The sequence below is a fragment of the Neovison vison genome, chromosome 5 (assembly GCF_020171115.1).
Source record: "Neovison vison isolate M4711 chromosome 5, ASM_NN_V1, whole genome shotgun sequence".
Lineage (NCBI taxonomy): Eukaryota > Metazoa > Chordata > Mammalia > Carnivora > Mustelidae > Neogale > Neogale vison.
The window spans coordinates 105,254,347-105,266,925 of NC_058095.1; the positions used below are offsets into that span (position 1 = coordinate 105,254,347).

General features: G+C 38.4%; 1 protein-coding gene across 2 annotated transcripts in view; it reads right to left on the minus strand.

Annotated features, from left to right (window-relative positions):
* Window positions 1-12,579, minus strand: part of FAM124A (family with sequence similarity 124 member A) — a 102,908-nt gene that overhangs the window by 17,236 nt on the left and 73,093 nt on the right. The window lies entirely within an intron of this gene.

The window sequence follows — 12,579 nt, forward strand, 5'->3', positions numbered from 1 at the left end:
TCTTCAGGTAAGTTTTCTACACCTTTCTCTCTTAATCTTCTGGGACCCCCTATAAATTGAATGTTAGTTTGCTTGACGTCCAAGAAATCCCTTAATCTATCTATACTTTTTAAAATTCTCTTCTCTTTTTGGTGTTCAGCTTGGGTGCTTTCTGTTACCCTTCCAGATCACTAATCCATTCCCACTCTTCTGCATCTGCTAATCTACTATTGATTTCCTCCAGTGTATTTTTCTTTCAGTTATTGTATTTTTTTTCCAGTTATTGTATTCTTCAACTTGGTTTCTATCTCTTTGTTGAAGTTCTCATTGAGTTCTTCCCCTTCTCCCTCCAGTCCTACAAGCATCTTTATGTATCACTACTTTAAACTCTTTTTTTAAAAAAGATTTTATTTTTATTTATTTGAGAGACAGAGATCACAAGTAGGTACTTTAAACTCTTTATGAGGCATATTGTTTACCTCCATTTCATTTTCCGAGATTTTTTTTTTTTTTTTAAATTTTAAACCTGTTCTTTAGTCTCCTCATATTGCTTGACTTGCTGGATCTGTTTCCATGAATTAGGTAGGACAGCTACTTCAAAACTCGAAGGAATGGTCTTGTGTATAGTCATTCCCTGTGTAGACTGTGTGGGCCTGGTAACTTTGGCTGGAGCTGTGGCTTGTGTGGGCTGGGTTCCCAGGGTGCTCTGTGGTGGTGCTCTGGTGGTGAAGTGGGTGCAAACCAAGATGTCCTGAGGCTCTCCACATGGAGGGTGCCCGGTAGGGTCCCTGCTCTGAATCTGAGACATGGTACAGGCTGGGGGATCCTGGGGTGCTCTGGCACTGTGTCTAGAACTGAGGCAAGCATGAGCACATTCCAGAGCACTCTGTGCCGGGGGTACCTTAGCAAGCCATCTGAAGCTGAAATGGTATGAGTCTGGGGTATTCCAGGTTGCTTGTGCTACCTTCCTGCAATGACAGGAGATGTAGTAAGTGCTGCGCAGGGGTATCCTGGTGTAAGCAGCACTGTACTGATGCCATCTTGGTGGGACAGCTGGGTGTGGGTTAGGAGCCTGGAAGTCACTGTGGTAGACAGGCTGTCTGGGGCACCTGAACCCTGTTTCTACCCATACTGTCAAGCTTGGGGGTGGGGAATTTAAACCATAGTGCTTGTCCACTTCTTAGACCCAGAGAGTTCCAGCAGCTCCCTCACATTCTGGCTAGTGTCTAGGGCTTGTTCTTTTATATTCTAGTTGCTCTGCTAATCTGTAGTCTTTTTTCTTCCTGTGCCCTTGGACAGAAGACTCTGCTCATAGCCTCTTTGTGAACTCAAGTGGGAGAGGTAGTACATTATCAAGGGTGGATTTCCCATCATACCTCTATCTCTCTTGATGTTCTCGGTCTTTTGTTATATAGAAGCTGTTCATCCAGTCTTCAGTTTTTCAGAAGGAACTGCTTCATAAAGAGTGCAGATTTGGTGTGCCCATAGAGGAAGGTGATTTCAGGGTCTTCCTATATTGCCATCATGGATAAACCCCCCACCCCACTTTGATGTGGGTGTTTTTGGGTTTCCTTCAGAAGAATTTTTTTTTTTTTTTTATGTAGCTGTAGATTCAGTGTGTCCATGGAAGGAGGTGAATTTGGGATACTCCTATGTCACCATCTCAAACTGAAAGTCCATTTTTTTTTTTAACGGACCTTAGAAATAAGGATAATTTAGAGGAAAAATGCAAGTTTCATAGTAAGGTAAAACCTGTGTACATTTGGTGAAAACAGTGACATTTCTAGATAGGACACTTGAAAATTGTCAGAATGGTTTAAGCAAAGATTTGCTTAACCACTCATCTGTTCATTCCTTATAGAATGATATACCAGGATAATGCAGAATATAAGAAAAGTACTTATTCTCCAGAACTGGCAAAATGGCAGCAAAGGGATAAACATCCATTTAACCTCCTGCTACCTGTTACATAGCCTCCCTAACTTCACTCCACTGCACCGATCTGAACAATCTTGATAAGCACAAATCTGACCATGTCCCCCGGCCGAACAGACCCATTAGCAAGCTCTGCAGTACTCTACTCCTTCAGCCTTGTATCTTTCTGGAATTGTAATCTATGTGGTCCAGCTGTTTGGAACTGACATTTTTCCCCAACACATCAGGTTGGCTTTTATCTCCATGACTTCATCTTCTTCTAAATGCTCATCTGCTTAGAGGACACCTGCCTAACTTCAGAGACCAAACTCAAGGCGATGCTGTGAACCCTCATCTGGCCGCCTGCCCTCCTTTGTGAACAATGTGCACTCACTTTTCTTGGGCGTATATTTAAGTGTGGAATTGCTGGGGCACAAGGCAAGTTTTTTTTTTAAAGCTTTATAAGATTATATCAATGTATAATTCTACCAGGAATTTGTGTTTTAGTTGCTTCACATCCCCATTAACATTTGGCTTTACTGTTCTTTAGAATTTTTGCGATTCTGGTGGGTAATGATGGGTGGTGGGAAACTGGCCATTTCCCAGATGACTGATTATATTGAGTACCTTCTTATATTTTTATTCTTATATTTTTAATGGCCACTTGGATATCCTCTTTAGAGAAGTGCCTATTCTTTATATATATATTCACATTACAAATATCAACATTCATCTTTTAAGTCTGGTACTTACTGTGCTGCATTTTAAGAAATTGTTGCTACCCATCTAGCGGCTATTCTAAATCACAGAGTGGGGGACCAAACAGAAAAAAACTTGGAACCCTGAGAACTGTGGGCTGCCATATATAAGAGAGAGAACAAAGCTTGTATCTAATAAAGCCACTATTTGTCCTTTCATGAACCTGACCTTACAGATTACCAAAACATAGAAATTTTGCAGAAATGTACATTGAATAGTTAGAGGAACTGGGTTAACTGCAAAATCTTTACTTGCTGGTGTAAGGCTTTTAGCACCCCGGCTGAATGACTTCTAATACCTGCCCAAATGTTCATATTGGCACATATAAGCACAGAACAAATTCTTACCAAATGAAGGAATACAAAAATACATGTCAGGTAAAAATACATCTCTTCTAAAAGTACTTATTATCAAGGGAATATTAAGTATGTACAAATATCTGTAAACCACAAATGGTTTTTATAGGAAAAAAATCACGAAGACTGTGATATTTTGAGAAAGTGGCAGCAACATCTATGGTAAAAAGAAAATTTTCAAGTCAAGAAATGCCTTAAGGACCACCTTGTTCAATATCAGTACTAGCTCTTGGGAAAGTGGGATAAGTATCACAGAAGATGCTAGATAGAAAGGGACTATGACCCCCTGGAACTGTTAGTTCAGATTGACCTGGTGTATATTCAAAAAGCTATCCATTTGAGGATCAACAGACAAGGTCATAGATCTGAGGAATAACTTTAATGAGAGAATCTATAAATCTAAAAAACAATTCATGAAAGGAGCATATCATGCCCAATTTAAATTCTTCCCTAAGTTCTATGTTTTTCCCTGATTATTTTTCAGTATGACTTATGCATTACTATACCATTGTCTAAAAAATAAAAGGGTAGACTGAACTGATTTTTGCATTAACAAAGGGTTGTTACAATTTGATAAAGTGTCACTGATTTAAGGAATTTCAGAAGAGAAATATTCCTTATCATACTTCAATGAACAGATCTTAGAAGCAGCTGACTGAAATAATTAGTATCAACTTAAGCAAAAATCCCATTTTTGAAATTAGAATGAAAAAGCGTGAAAAAATCCTACTTGCACTTTGGAGCATGATAAAAAAAAATATCTTTTTGGGACTTCCAAAATAAGGATAAGAGCGGGAGAAAGGAAGAGGAAACTTAAATGGCTGAAATTCCCCCAAACTGGGGAGGCATATGGCCATCCAGGCACAGGAAGCTCAAAGATCAATTTTCACCAAGACACCTTATAATCAACCTCTGAAAAATCAAAAACAAAGAAACTTTAAACCAGCAAGAGGAAAAAGAACCATTACATACAAAGAAATCCCAACAAGGCTTTTGGCAGAAACCTTACAAGTGAGGAGAGAGTGGGGTGACATATTCAAAGTGTTCAAAGGAAAAAAAATCTTCAGATACACAAATGATAAGGAGAAAGAACTAGAGCAAAGCACTACAAAAAATGACAGCAAGAAAGGAACTATAAGACAACCAGAAAGCAATTAACAAAATGGCTATAGCACATCCTTATTTATCTATAATTATTTTAAAAGGACAAAATTCTCCAATTAAGGGACACAGACTGGCTGAATGGGGGGGGGGAAGACCCATCTGTATGCTGTCTACATAGGATTCACTTAAGCAGTAAGGACATTCACAGGCTGAATGTAAAGGGATGGAAAAAGACAATGCAAGCAAATGGAAACTGAAAGAGAGCAGAGGTAATTAAATGAGACAAAATAAACATTACATCAAAAATTATAACAAGAGACAAAGAATGTAATTACCTAATGATAAAGAGGTCAATTATCAGGAAGATATACAATTCTATCTATGCACCCAATATGGGAGCACCTAAAAAAACCAATTTTTAACAGATCTGAAGGGAGAAATAAACAGCAATGCAATAATAGTGGAGGACTTCACTATGCTACTTCAACAATAGATAAACCAGACAAAAAATCAATAGGGAAATGGATTTGATAGCCAAATCAAATTTGGTTTGGTTATCAAATCCATTTCCCTTAGACCAGACATAGTAGACGTATAGAGAACATTCTACCCAACAGCAGCAGATACATATTCTTCTCAAGTGCACACAAAACATTTTTTAGGATAGATCACATGATACGTCACAAAAAATTACTTAGCAAACTTAAGAGTAAATGATACCAAGTATCTTTTCTGACCATAATGGTATAAAACTAGAAAACAGTAGTAGGAGGGAAGATGGAAAATTCACAATTGTGGAGATTAACATATGCATGGAAAACCAATTGGTCAAAAAAGAAACCAAAAGGGAAGTAAAAAAAAAAAAATATATATATATATATATGAAGACAACTGAAAATGGAAATACAACATAGCAAAACTTCTAGGATGCAGCAAAAGCTGTACTAAAAGTTCAGAGCAATAAATGCGCACATCAAGAAATGAAAAAGATCTCAACCAATCTCCCTCTAACCTCAAGAACTGGAAAAACAACAAGCTAACACCAAAAGCAGAAGGAAAGAAAGATCAGGGCAGAAATAAATGAAACAGTGACTGAAAAGTTAATAGGAAAGATCAATGAAACCAAGAGTAGTTTTTGTAAGATAAATAAAATTGACGAAACTTTGGCTAGACTCACCACAGAAAGAACTCAAAACAAGTGAAAGAAGAGGTGTTAAAATTGATATATTACTAGAAATATCCAATCTATCATGATTGAATCATGAAGAAATTACTGGCAAAGAGACTGGAGATTTTTGATTAGTGATTCAAATAAAAAAGTCTGGAACCAGATGGCTTCACGAGTAAATTCTACAGAACATTTGAGGAAGACTTAAACTCTTTCAGAAAAGAGGAGAGGAGGGAACACTTCCAAACTCATTTTATGAGGCCAGTATTACCCTGATACTAAATCAGATAAGGGCACTAGAAGAAAAGAAAATCATAGACCAGTATCCCTAATGAACATGGATAAAATATTCCTCAAAACTGATTTCAACAATACTTGAAAGAGTCATAAACCACGATCAAAGAGGAAGAGATGGCTGATTAGGGGTTCAAAGGCTGTATGCATATGTTAGAATAAAAGTTTATTTACAAAAATAGGTAGCAGGCCAGATTTGGCCTATGGTTCTACTTTGCTGAATCCTGTCAAAAAAGCATTTCATACAGACTTTTAAGCCAATTATCCAATTTTACCAGCCCCTCACCAAAGCCAGAAACACTGCATGCAATCTGGTTCATCTCCCTTGGTCATCTTCCTCCTGCCTCCTTCCTCAAGGAAAGACTGGGTCTGAAACATCAAGTCTTGGCCATTCAGTGGCTCAGAATGATAAAAACAGGAGACTATTATTCATTAGGCAGGTAGGGAGTACAGTTAGTGGACCCTTGATCTTGTAGGGAACAGAGGGGCTGTGTTGTCCCCTATTGACCTGACATGGCCCCAGTGCTCCTCTATGGAGATGGGAGTGGAAGGAATTCCAGTCCTGCTGAACTGGGGCACTCAGGATCCCTTGAAGAGGGAAATGGCTGGTCTCACAGTTGGAGTTTCTCTGAACTTAAAGTGTGGGGTACTTCTTTGTTTCTCTTTGTTTTTCTTCTTTGTATTTGGCCTGGACTCTAATCACCAATTCAGGGTTAATTCTGTGTTATTCATAGATATTATTATGTGTTATTCATGGATAACTCTGTGCTCCTCACCACTTTCTAACATAAATCAGTAAGAATGAATTATCAAAAGTGAAAGGCAGCGGTATTTCAAGTCTGACTTAGTTGCCCATATCTGACAAGGAACTACACCTAAAATAAGGCAACACGGAGTCATGTCTACAAACCATCTTCAAAACCTCCCAGTGGACTTGGCAATATATGTTATTGCCAGACTACTGCTCGTCATGTTGGTCCTTTCCTGGCCATTCTCAACTTTGCAACCGCCACCCCCCCAATCACCACCATCAGGATCACTGAATACATGTGTTTTCCAGTACAGATCAAAAAATAAATACACTTATTTGACAGAATAGTCCTCAAAACCCAGGCTGTCTTAAAATCATGCTGAAAGCAACAAAAATGAAAGCAGAATTTATTGTATAATACAATAGGTCAGTTTATAACCTGGCAGCTCATAAGAATTACTTGGGAAGCTTTAAAAAAATATCCCACTCTAGAGCAACTGAAACAATCTCTGGTGCTGGAATCAGTTGAAAAACTTCCGAGTTGATTTTATTATGAACCCAGATGAGGGACTACTGTTTTAGGCCAATTTCCTGATCTACTCTTATGCCTAGCTTTATGTTTCCTATGCCTGGGACTCATACTTAATTTTATGGCTGCTGAAAGTATATATTTTCAGGATTCTTTGCTTTTCTATATACTAACAATGTAACTGTAGAAAGAGAAATTAAGGGATCAATTCCATTTGCAATCGCAACAAAAACCATAAGATACCTAGGAATAAACCTAACCAAAGAGGTAAATGATCCATTCTCTAGAAACTATAGAACACTTATGAAAGAAATTGAGGAAGGCAGAAAAAGATGGAAAAACAGTCCATGATCATAGATTGGAAGAAAAAAACATTGTTAAAATGTCTATCCTGCTCAGAGCAATTTACACTTTCAATGCCATTCCTATTAAAATACTATTGGCATTCTTCAAGGAGCTAGATCAAACAACCCTAAAATTTTTATGGAACCATAAAAGGCCCTGAATCACCAAGGGAAGGATGAAAAAGAAAATCAAAGCTGGGGACATCATGTTGCCTGACTTCAAACTATACTACAAAGCTGTGATCACCAAGACAGCATGGTATCGGCACAAAAACAGACACACAGAATAATGGAACAGAAGAAAGACTCCAGAAATGGACCCTCAATTCTATGGTCAACTAATCTTTGACAAATCAGGAAAAAATATCCAATGGAAAAAAGACTGTCTCTTCCATAAATGGTGCTGGGAAGAATGAATAGCTACATATAGAAGAATGAAACTGGACCATTCTCTTACACCAACACAGAGATAAACTCAAAATGAATGAAAGATCTCAATATGAGACAGGGATCCATCAAAATCCTAGAGGAGAACATAGGAAGTAACCTCTTTGACATTGGGCACAGAAACTTCTCTCAAAACACTTCTCCAAAGGCAAGGGAAACAAAAGCAAAAATGAACTTCTGGGATTTCATCAAGATAAAAAGCTTCTACACGACAGAGGAAATAGTCAACAAAACTAAGAGACAACCCAATGAATGGGAGAAGATATCTGCAAATAACACTACAGACAAAGGGCTGATATTCAAGATCTATAAAGAACTTCTTAAACTCAACACTCAAAAAACAAATAACCCAGTCAAAAAATGAGCAGAAGACATGAGTAGACATTTCTCTAAAGGAGACATACAAATGACTAACAGACACATGAAAAATGCTCCACATCTTTTGGCAACAGGGAAATACAAATTAAAACCACACTGAGATACCACCTTACACCAGTTAAAATGGCAAAGATTAACAAAACAGGAAGATGTGGAACATATATATACAATGGACTATTACTCAGCCATCAGAAAGGATAAATACCCACCATTTGCATCAACATGCAATGAACTGGAGAAGATTATGCTAAGTGAAGTAAGTCAAACAGAGAAAGACAATTATCGTATGGATTCACTCATATGTGAAACGTAAGCAATAGTATGGAGGACCATAGGGGAAGCCAGGGAAATCTGAATGGGGAGAAATCAGAGAGGGAGATGAGCCATGGGACACTATGGACGCTGTTTCTCAGTGTTTCAGAGAGGAGGAGGGGGGAGGGGTAACAGGGTGATGGGTATCCAGGAGGGCACCTGTTATCATGAGCACTGTGTGTTATATATAACTAAAGAATCTTTGAATACTACATCAAAACTAATGATGTACTATACAGTGGCTAACTGAACATAATAAAAAAAATTTTAAAACCCTTTTCTATCGCTGAACAGTTGATAGAGTAGGAGGACCCTAAGCTCACCTTGTCCACGTTCACAATTAGATAACACTAGATAAGTAACCTAGAAAATGACCTGAAGACTGGCAGAAGAAACCCCACAAATAAATGTAAAGAAGAGGCCACACTGAGGAGGGTAGGAAGGGTAGGAGACACACTGGGGAGCTAAATGAACTATATGGTCTATGAGAGGGAGGGACCCATGGACTCAAACTGGAGAAACTGCTTATCACACCAGTGAGCCTGTGCCGGGAGGATGAATATCCGTAACATTTGGCTTTAAAAACAAGAAGGGCTGAATTTCATGAGTTCTTACAATCAGCAAGACTTAAAAACTGGAATTTTAAAAATCAGCAGGCTCAGCTATGGGAGAGCTGGTAGGGCAAGAGGAAATAGCACAAAAAACACCCTGTGGAGATATAGCATAGAAGCAGCAGTTTGAAAAACACGTGGGGTATACGAGAGTGAGAGTCATTTACTAATTTCAGAGCCTGTCCTGGAGGGTCAGAGATCACTGGGAGATTCTTCCAGGAACAATGGAGCTGGAAGGTGCCCTTTTCCTCCTCTGCCCCCCTCCCCCAACATAACAAATGGCCACCTCAGGAACCAGTGTGGCACTAACATTTGCCACCTAGCTTGCTAATACCACACTTCCTTCTTTACTCCCTATACTTCAATGGATCTGCCCACTCTAGACAGGCCTGCTTCAGTCCCAGTGCTGCAGGTTTCCCTCCCAGAGACCAGTGCAAACCTTCCTGTGTATCCTGCCATCGCACATGCTGAAGATTCTTCCTCTTCCATAGACTCCTAGTTGCAGTCTATCCACAGCAGTGCTGCAGGCTTAGCTACTTAGCAAGCCTGAAAGCCTTCGTGATAGAGGCTAGCACCGGTCCCAAGTGACTCCTACCTCAGGGAGAGGGAAAGATTATCACACACATCAGCCAGACTGTGGCTCCAGCAGTGGGTGGAAGGGCAGATAGCTGGTCTGACTATAGGCCCCACTCACCAACAAAAGCTTCTCAAGGGACAACACAAGGAAAGTACCCTGCAGTTTGGGGTTGCTGCATTTCTGGCAAATGCCTGGTCTGACTCGTCAAAGGTGGCCCCAAGCTGGCCCACTAACCCAGGAACCAACCCCTGCCCCCAACATGCAAAGAGAGCCATTACAGATGACTGAAGATTAAAATGTCTCAGCCACAAGAGGAAGGCACATGCAACACACAGAGGGGAGAGCCCTGAAGCACCAGGTTCTAGGGAACAAAGGACATTGCACCGCAGGACAACACAGGACCATCGCAGGCCACTACTTTCAGGAGTGGGAGTTGTAGCTCACTTTACTAACACACAGAAACAGACACAGAGTCAGACAAAATGAGGAGACACAGAAATATGTCCCAAATGAAAGAAAACAAAATCATAGCAAGAGACCTAAATAAAATGAAGCTAAGTAATATGCCTGACAGAGAATTTAAGGTAATGATCATAAAGATACTCATTGGACTTGAGAAAAGTGGAGGACATCAGTGAGACCCTTAACAAAGACATAAAAAAACACATTAGATGGGATAAATAGACTAAAGCAAGTAGGAGAATGAATCAGTGAACCAGAGGACAGAGTATCTGAAAGTCACCAAGCTGAGCAGATGACAGAAAAAAAAAGAAGTTGAAGGAATTCATGACCACTAAGCCAGTCCTACAAAAAATGTTAAAGGGAAAAAAAAAATGTTAAAGGGAAATTTTTGAGTGAAAGCAAAGACCGTAAATAAGAGTAAGAAAAGCAGGAAGAACACAATCTGTAAAAATAAGTATATCGTAAAAAGTGAGTCAAGGGACTCACAAAATAAAAAGATGTAAAGTATGATACCATATACCTAAAAGGGAGTGGGGTGGGGGAGAGAGGTAAAGAATGGGTTGAAATTTAAGCCACCATCAACTTCTGCTATATGCAGATGATGTTATATACAAACATAATGGTAACTACAAATCAAAACCCAGTAATAGCTATGCAAAAAATAAAGAGAAAGTAATCCAAATATGTCAATAAAAAGCCAGATAATCATGAGAGAGGAAAGAAAGGTAAGAAAGGAACAAATAACTACAAAATCAATCATAAAGCAAGTAACAAAATGGTAATAAATACATAGCTATCAGTAATTACTTTGAATGTAAATGGACTAACATGCTAATCAAAAGACACAGGGTGACAGAATGGATTAAAAACAAAACAAAATAAGACTCCTCTGTATGTTGCCTGCAAGAGACCCATTTCAGACCTAAAAAGACACCTGCAGATTGAAAGTGAGGGGATGGATAGGCATTTATCTTGCAAACGGATGTGAAAAGAAAGCCAGGGTATCAATACTTATATTGAACAGAATAGACTGCCAAACAAAGACTAAGAAACAAAGAAGGATATTATCATAAAGGGAACAATCCAACAAGAAAATATGACAACTGTAAATATTTATGCACACAACATGGGAGCACCCAAAAACAAAGCAGTTAATAACAAACACAGAGGAAGTAATCCATGATAATACGATAATAGTAGTGGACTTTAACACTCCCTTATATCAATGGACAGATCATCTAAACAGAAAATCAACAAGGAAACAATGGCATTGAATGACATGCTGGACCAGAGGGACATCACAGATATACTCAGAACATTCCATTCCAAAACAGCAGAATACACGTTCTTTCAAGTGCATATGAAACGTTCTCTGAAACTAGATCACCTGTTAGGCTACAAAATAAGTCTCAACAAATTAAAAAAGATTGAAATCACACCATGTATTTTCTCTGACCACAATGCTATGAAACTAGAAATCAACCACAAGAAAAAATCTGAAAGTAACACAAATACATGGAATTTAAATAACATGTTGTTAAACATGAATGGGTCAACCAAGTATTTTAAGAAGATATAAAAAAAAATACATGGAAACAAATGAAAATGAAAACACAATGGTCCAAAATCTTTGGGATGCAGCAAAAACTATTTTAAAGAGGGAAGGTTATAGCAATACATGCCTACCTCAAGAAGTAAGAAAAATCTCAAATAAATAATCTAACCTTACACCTAAGGAGCTAGAAAAAGAACAAAGAAAACTCAAAACCAGTAGAAAGAAGGAAATAAAAAAATTAGATACCGGTTGAGACCTGATTTGTGACCCAGGATGTGATCTATTCTGGAGAATGTTCCATGTGCACTTGAGATGAATGTGCATCTGTTGCTTTAGGATGAAATGCTCTGAATATACCTGTGAAGTCCATCTGGTCCAGTGTGTCATTTAAAGCCCTAGTTTCCTTGTTTGATCTTCTGCTTAGATGATCTGTCCATTTCAGTGAGGGGGGTGTTAAAGTCCCCTAGTATTATTGTATTATTAACAAGGTGTTTCTTGGGACGCCTGGGTGGCGCAGTTGGTTAAACGACTGACTCCGGCTCAGGGCGTGATTCTGGAGTCCCGGGATCGAGTCCCACATCAGGCTCCCAGCTCCATGGGGAGTCTGCTTCGCTCTCTGACCTTCTCCTCGCTCATGCTCTCTTTCACTGTCTCTCTCTCTCAAATAAATAAAATAAAATCTTAAACAAAACAAAACAAGGTGTTTCTTTAAATTTCTTATTAATTTTTATTAATTATATTAATATTAATTATAATAGCAAATTATAATAAAATAAAAATTATAATATATTAATATTATAAATATTTATTATATTATACCCAATTATTTATTAATTAGGCATAAATATTTACAGTTGTTAGATCTTCTTGTTGGATAGCCCCTTTAATTATGATCCTCTTCATCTTTTATTACAGTCTTTGGCTTAATCTAATTTGTGTGCTATAAGGATTGCTTCCCCAGCTTTCTTTTGATGTCCATTAGCATTATAAATGGTTTTAAACCCCTTTCAGTCTAGAGGTGTTTTGGGGTCTAAAATGA